Genomic DNA, 7,552 nt, shown 5'->3' on the forward strand with positions numbered 1-7,552 from the left:
GATAGGAGGTAGTTTTATTCACCATCATGTTCAGAGGAATGCGATATATTATTTGAATATATATATATATATATATATATACATATATATATATATATATATATATATATATATATATAATACAAAATGCACGTAGCTTCAGATAAGCAAGTTTATTCCCATGAAACAGAAGCAAGGTGCTTCGCTGCCTCATTGCCTCACTGAAAGCTACCTTCGAAGAACCATAATCGCCGAGAATCCGCTGCACCCAGAAGATGCGAGTCCTGTTTTGATGTTTAGAGCCTCTGCACCCACGTCAGGAGATTATAGATGGCTGTGAATTGCCTCCCAAGGGCCATCATTTCCACACACCTCACGATCGCTCCTGCCAGGGCGAATTAGGCGTCCAAAGCACCGCCGAGTCTTAAATGAATAAAAGGCGCGCTAATTTATGGCACCCGTTTTAGTGGGCCTCCGATTAAGCAGTCATTAAAAAAAAAAGGAGGGAGTCCCGGTAGCGTTTTTACGCTCTGTGGGAAGGGGCCTTTCGTTGATTGTTCATCTGCGGGGTCTGTTATCCTGGCCCGACTCCCTTTTGTGTTTCTTGAAGGGTGCTCATCTTTACGTCCGGATAAATTTCAGCATCTCTGCAATCATCGTCGCTTTATGATGGCGCAAGTATGAATCCAGGCGGAATTCAGCTACTGGTATTTACGTGGCTTTTATCCATGGGTGCTTCCGTTCGGCTTCAAGAGGATATAAATAACAGGGGCTGCTTCGATTATCACGTCAAGCAATGCTGCTCAATTAACGGGACTGGAACGAAATTGTCTCATGTCTATCAAACGTCTTTCAATAACCCAATGTACTTTGGAGGGTCCAGAGATACTGTCTGCCCAAAAGTGTGCATTTGTTCTTGTATTTAAGATGATACGCGCAGGTATATGTGTAAGCAACATAATGCATAGCTTTTATATGCATACATATACATACATACATATACATGAATGTAATGCGAAGATACACACACAGACACAATATATATATATATATATATATATATATATATTATATATATAAATATTAATATATATATATAATAATAATAAAATCAGGGGTTTACTAAGGTACAGGCCAATATCTACGTTTTTCTTTATTACGACATTTCGAAAATAACATTTATTGCATCTTCTGGGAAACTGTCAATTAATTAAATATAAAATGATAAAAAAACCTTAAACTTACAAAAAATGATAAAACATTAAAAAGACTAAAATTTACCATTACGAAAAGATATTTAAAAGCTAAGACTGCCGACTAACCGTAATTTAAGAGAAAGGATGGATGAGTGACAAGAGAAAACATAAAAGACGACACGTTAGCTAAGGTACAGTTACATGGAGAAGGTTTTGGTATTCAACTGGGGAACCAGGTGCTTAATGAGCAACAACTCTAAAATGGGTAGTTCCTGGGGGTTTTGTGTTTGCCCTATGATGCAAAACTCGTCTCTCGATTTGAGTTATGCAGATTTTTGCATGATTCTTGATATTCGAATGTTCAGGGTTGGAAAGCCTACTTCCTGTGCGGAAACTTATTCCACGATGCGAATCGACTTTGACCGTAACCTCTTCGTAAATCACACAAGTCCCAGAGTTACACTTCGGGTAGGCATATTTATAATATTCTACATTTGAGGTCAAGAAGGGACTCAACCGATCTTTATATTTAAGGAAAGACCCAATGGTTAAGGGATTTTTCAGTATTAGTTTAATACTGACTGCAATATCATGATTTTGTATAATCTGGGTAAAACTTTTTCTGATGGAGTTATCATGTATAAATGGAAATATTTCATAAATTACTAACTTTGGTACCGTGATAAGTGTTCTGGCACCGTTATAAAACTGATTATTAAGAAAACTACGAAGCTTCTTATAAAATAGTTTTTTGGGGAAGCAATTATTTCTAAAATATTCTAAAAGGTAATTTACTTCCTGACTGAAAGAACAACAGTTTGATGTGATAAAAAAGCCTCATGTAGAAGAGTTGACAATTAATGAGCTTTCGAAGAATTGACAATGAATTGAGCTTAATGTTATAAAAACATGAGCTGAAATAATTACATCCTAAACCTGTAAACGTTTTCTGTCTAAAAACAGAGGTGTTAAAAGAACCATTCTCTCTTGTTACAAGCATACATCTAAAATAGCTAGTTTACTATTTTCCTCTCTTTCCACCGTGAATTTAATATTGTTATGTTGGGAATTAACAAGCTAAAAAACATGCTAAAAAAAAGGGAGTCAATATCAGAGTTTCTCCTGAATAATACGAAGGTGTCATCCACATACCTTACATAAAAAATAGGGTGAAATCTGAAAGGACAATCATCAAGCATGCCCTCCTCCAGGGAGGACATGAAGATGTTTGCAAATGTCGGGCCTAAAGAAGAGCCCATCCTACACAGCCTGATTGTTTAAAAAGTTTACCATAAAAATACGAAGGCAGTTTCCCGCACTGCTAATTCAAAGAGCTTTAAAATAAGACCGGTTAAAATGGCTAAAAATAGAATCAAATCAAGTCCAGGAAATAATTTATCCAATATGATGTCAATAGTTTCCTTCACGGGGACATTTGTGAATAAAGATTCCACATCTAAACTGGCCACTAGTAAACCTGAGTCTTGTGATAAAATTTTGTCTTTAAAATCGTACGAGTTGTTCAGAGTGAAATTATTTTTGTTAGTGGTTCAAGCAACGGTACCAAAAATTTAGCTATTTTATAATTAGGCGTTTTGTAAGATGCCAGAATGGGCCTCATAGGAGCATTAGGGTAAAGTATTTTGGGCAGCGCATACAGAATTCCATATGATGATCCAGTCACGAACAAATCTTCATGTGTGTTTTCATCAAAGATTTTCTGTTCTTCGAGTTTGTAAAAATCTGTTGATTTTGTCTTCTATTTTAATAATATGATAAAAGTCAGGCACTCCAATTTCAGTTAATGTAGTTTGATTACTTTAAATAGTCAGCATTTTATTTGTATAGTCAGCTTTTTCAAACATGACTGCCCCCTTTCCTTTGTTTGATCTGGTGATTATAAGGTTTTCTTTACTTGTCAATTGCTTAAGTATTTCGTGATCTTCCTTTCTGAAAAAAGGAGTCCACCGTGTTTTCAGTTTCCTAAAGGCACTCCGAGACAGTACGAAGAGTTGTTTCTAAAGGTCACTTTTATTTACAGTGAAAGGTAGTGCTAGTCGCCTGCGAAAAATCGACTCTATAGGAAAAAAAGAATTTGACATAATTTGGTCTGTAGTCAGGTATTTCAAAAGACTTTTTTTTTCAATTTATGATCAAGGTGGTAAACTAATTCGTCTTTAATCTAAAATTAATAGGATTCTGTCCTATTCAAGAAATTAAATCTTTCAGTTCGTAATTTCTTGAAATTACTGAATTTAACCTTCAATAAGGTAGACTATATTTGTACTCCGTGTCAACTTGAAAATGTAGAATAAACTACGTAAGTACTTGTTCCAAGTGCCGGTTTTCACCCACTTCTACGTGGATTTTATGATATTCTCAAGCACGTGGAATTTCGTGTTACATTGAATATATGTATGTACGTATGTATGTATGTGTGTGTATATATTGTATTATATTATATATATATATATATATATATATATTATATATATATATATATATATATATATATATATATATATATATATACTGAAAATGCCTCAACTGGGTATTTTCAATCTGTAACCCCCCATTGTCCTAATAACATTACACGCCAATCACATCCCTGAACGTCAACATTCAATACCGCTTGCAACCAATCACAGCACCGAACGTCATCATTCAATACTGCTTGCAACCAATCACAGCACCGAACGTCATCATTCAATACTGCTTGCAACCAATCACAGCACCGAACGTCATCAGAGCCTTCTGCCAATGGGAGCTTTCTTTGTACAATTGCCATAGATTTTAAACAACACTCCGGAAAACAGCCAGTGGCTAGCAGTTCTCAGGAAAGAAAATGTGCCCTCTCTCGATTTCTTTGCTGATTTTAAAGACTGTATTGACAAGCAAGAAAACTCCAGTGGTGTATCTGGTAATAATGATGTACCAGCTGTGTCTTCATCCACGTCATATAGCACGGAGAAACTAGATCATACCATGTACAATGAGCCTGCTATACTCGATGATCACAACAGTCACTGCGTGAGGGAAGAGTTGCTTACAACCACGGAAACTATGCTTAAAAATGAGAATGATGAATTTGTAGCAGATAATATGAAGCCATCAAGACCAGGTACAGAAACATTAAATGAACTAAACAGCACTCTGCTAGAACTGTTAAGCAAATATGATGATCATGATGTTCGTACAGGCTTGCAGAAGTTTACAAAGAAACTAAAAAGAGTTAAAACATCAATCAGTTGACCAGCATTATTTATTACATACAATGCTGCATCATCGGCTGTGGGTAAGGCAGGAGCTGGGCGTGGCAAAATACCATGTCAGCCTACTTCTATGGCAAGGCGAATTACTGGCAAGCTAAGAGAAGCTGCGCCTATTGGCAAAGGCAGAAAAAAAGGACAACTTGGTTGCTTACAATGCAAAACGACAAAGAAACTTTAATGTTTCGAAGAGTCATGGTGCTGGGCATTGAGCTGCTTGCCTGAAATGAAGCTACATTTAGAGAGAGAAAAAAAAATTTATCATACAGGGTAGTAATTTTTAGAGAGAAATTTCTCATCCACCATTGAATTAAGATGTACATTTGGTGTATCACATACAGTATTTCTATCTGAAAAATTTAATTAATTTCATGTTCTTTGGCTTGAAGGGTACAATTTACTGTATAAATACTAATCTATGTTACACGTAGATACAAGGTGTTCAGCAGAAAACATGCAAACATATGTCAAGGGAAATCCTGTTCCAATTGTCTTCCCTACTGGCACTTCAAGGAAGCATTTATGGACATACCCTCCATGTGTTCTCAGTCACCCAGTTCATTTTGTGTACATGAATTCTCATTTCGTTTGTACCGATTGGTGGATCTCTAGAGGAAATGCAGGTAATGTTAGATTTTCTGGTAAGAGAGGTTATGTTATTTGAGCTTACACTAATTCAAGAAGAACTGCATTTATTACTTCTACATTTAAATGAAGTGTTTATGGCCAGACTGTCTGGTAAGGTTAGGGGGTAGGTTTGTTTGTATGGTTTTCTATTCCTGAAAATGTGTTTTACCAGTTAATTTTGATGTGTTCTGCACAAATTTCATCTTCATTTCTGTCGGCAATTTATATATTTTAGGTATTCCCCTAGAGGTGGACATCTTTAAAATCGTGCATTTCCGACGGAAATGAGGGTGAAATTCGTGCAAAGCACATCAAAATTACCTGGGAAAACACATTTCCTGTCCTTTTGAAGTGGTTCCTCTTTATCAATATCTACCCGAATTAATTACACTTCAGCAGCAGGTTCCTACTCCCACCGAAGGGAGGTTCGTAATTCCAAATACCTTTATTGCGCTAACGACTACAGTACGTGAATAAACATTATCTCCTGCTTATAAATCGGTGCCACGTGCGACTACCTTCTGGTACAAACGAAATGTTAATGACTTTGGCAGTTAAAGAGAGATAATGAACCTCTAATTAAATTACCATTCCTAAATTTCCCTTGAAATAGTGACTCGACATGCCATGCATTTAAACGCAAACACAGACTAAATATTTTTTATTAGCCATTATTCAGGATAGACAAAACGTGTTAATTTATATTAAACGTAACAGTGTGGTAGTTTCGTAGTATGAACTCATGCAACTATACCAACACAAATGTAAACATATCAACGATACGTTTGTCTGTATGTATATAAGTATGTAATTAAAACTGTTGAAGATTTAGCAGTGAAAGTATGAATGTGGAAGTAACCATTTATTTTTTTCTAGCCAACCTTGCTATAAGAAATGACTATGAATAAATTTATACATAAAAGTTATGTATAAATGAAAACTTAATATATGTATATATATATAATATATATATATATATATATATATATATATATATATATATATATGAGTGATTAAATACTATATATATATACTATATATATATATATAATATATATATATGATATATATATATATATATATATATATATATATATATATCATATTTTACCTAGTATACGCTTTTACCCATGCAGAAGTGAATTCAAAAGGTGCTATCTTCTTCCAGTTCTTTGAAAACAATATTGGTTAAGACTGTTAACCCGTAGCGAAACTAATCCCACACTGAGTCCCACCCCACTCGAAAAACTGCCAGTTACCATCTGCGACTCACTACTCTGGTCAACAATGGAACTCAATAATAGAGAGTTTTATGGCTGTAAGACTACAAGTTGCATGTGTTTGATATATAATAATATATATATATATATATATATATATATATATATATATAATATATATATATGCATATATATATATATATATATAATATATATATATAATATATATATATGCATATATCTATATATATATATATATATATATGCATATATCTATATATATAATATATATATATAATATATATAATTTCAAGTTGATGTCCACTTATATAAAACACAACTGGAAACAAAATAATAAAAGTACGAGACACCGGTAGAAGGGGAAGAGACAAGCGGGTGGGTATACATGGCAGCGTGTCGATGTCGTGAAGAGAGATGCTTTGGTGAACGGGCCAAATCCCGCAAAGAACACAAAAATGAACATAAACAAAATATTAAGCGCTAAAATCAGTCGTTAACGGTGGGCAAGAATTGGTAGGAAAAACAAAAGAAAAGACTGGGAAAATGACTTTCTTGTACAAAAATGCATACAATGGCCAGATTGATTGTAGAACATCCCTTCATAAATGCGCAAATAATGTAATGGCAGACAATATTGGAAGCAGTTTTATGGCAGCATATCAAGGAAAATCAATCTAACAACGAATAAGTGGACAAAGAAAACCCTGAGAGAGGGCGCTGACAGCGCGCTCCTAATAGACGTCAGACAGCAAGGACACGAAGGCAGGGCCACACCAGAGATGAAGGTTAAACGAATCAGGAGCCAGCACACGAGGTCGGATCACTATTGGCTTCTTTTTCCCTTCCCCAGACACGTACAACTACATCAAGAACGCGTAATTGGTCATCTGATGGATATCGGACGATGGGGACAGTTACTCTGTGAATCTTGTAACTTTTGTGAATAATATCTACATTTAAATGACGTCCTATTACACTATTTATGAATACACAGTAGGATAGTACAAGTGATCAAGCTAGATATACATATATATACACACACACGTTACCTTAATTTAAATTGCCTAGGATTGTGGGATGGCCGCGAGGGCTATTGTACTGAAACGTTTAGTAATCGTTGTAAAATCATCCATCAAAGTACAGATCAGCCTTGGCGTTGCTTATCTCTGAAAACAAGATGTAAGTTTCAAACTAGTGAATGGCAGCACTCAAAATCAATAAAGATACGTACATTTACATG

General features: G+C 35.0%; 1 pseudogene; it reads left to right on the forward strand.

The window, feature by feature from the left end:
• The first annotated feature begins 3,935 nt into the window (after positions 1-3,935).
• LOC135202864 (uncharacterized) lies at positions 3,936-4,625 on the forward strand (annotated as a pseudogene).
• Positions 4,626-7,552: the final 2,927 nt, after the last annotated feature.

The sequence above is a fragment of the Macrobrachium nipponense genome, chromosome 33 (genome assembly GCF_015104395.2).
Source record: "Macrobrachium nipponense isolate FS-2020 chromosome 33, ASM1510439v2, whole genome shotgun sequence".
Taxonomy (NCBI): Eukaryota; Metazoa; Arthropoda; class Malacostraca; order Decapoda; family Palaemonidae; genus Macrobrachium; species Macrobrachium nipponense.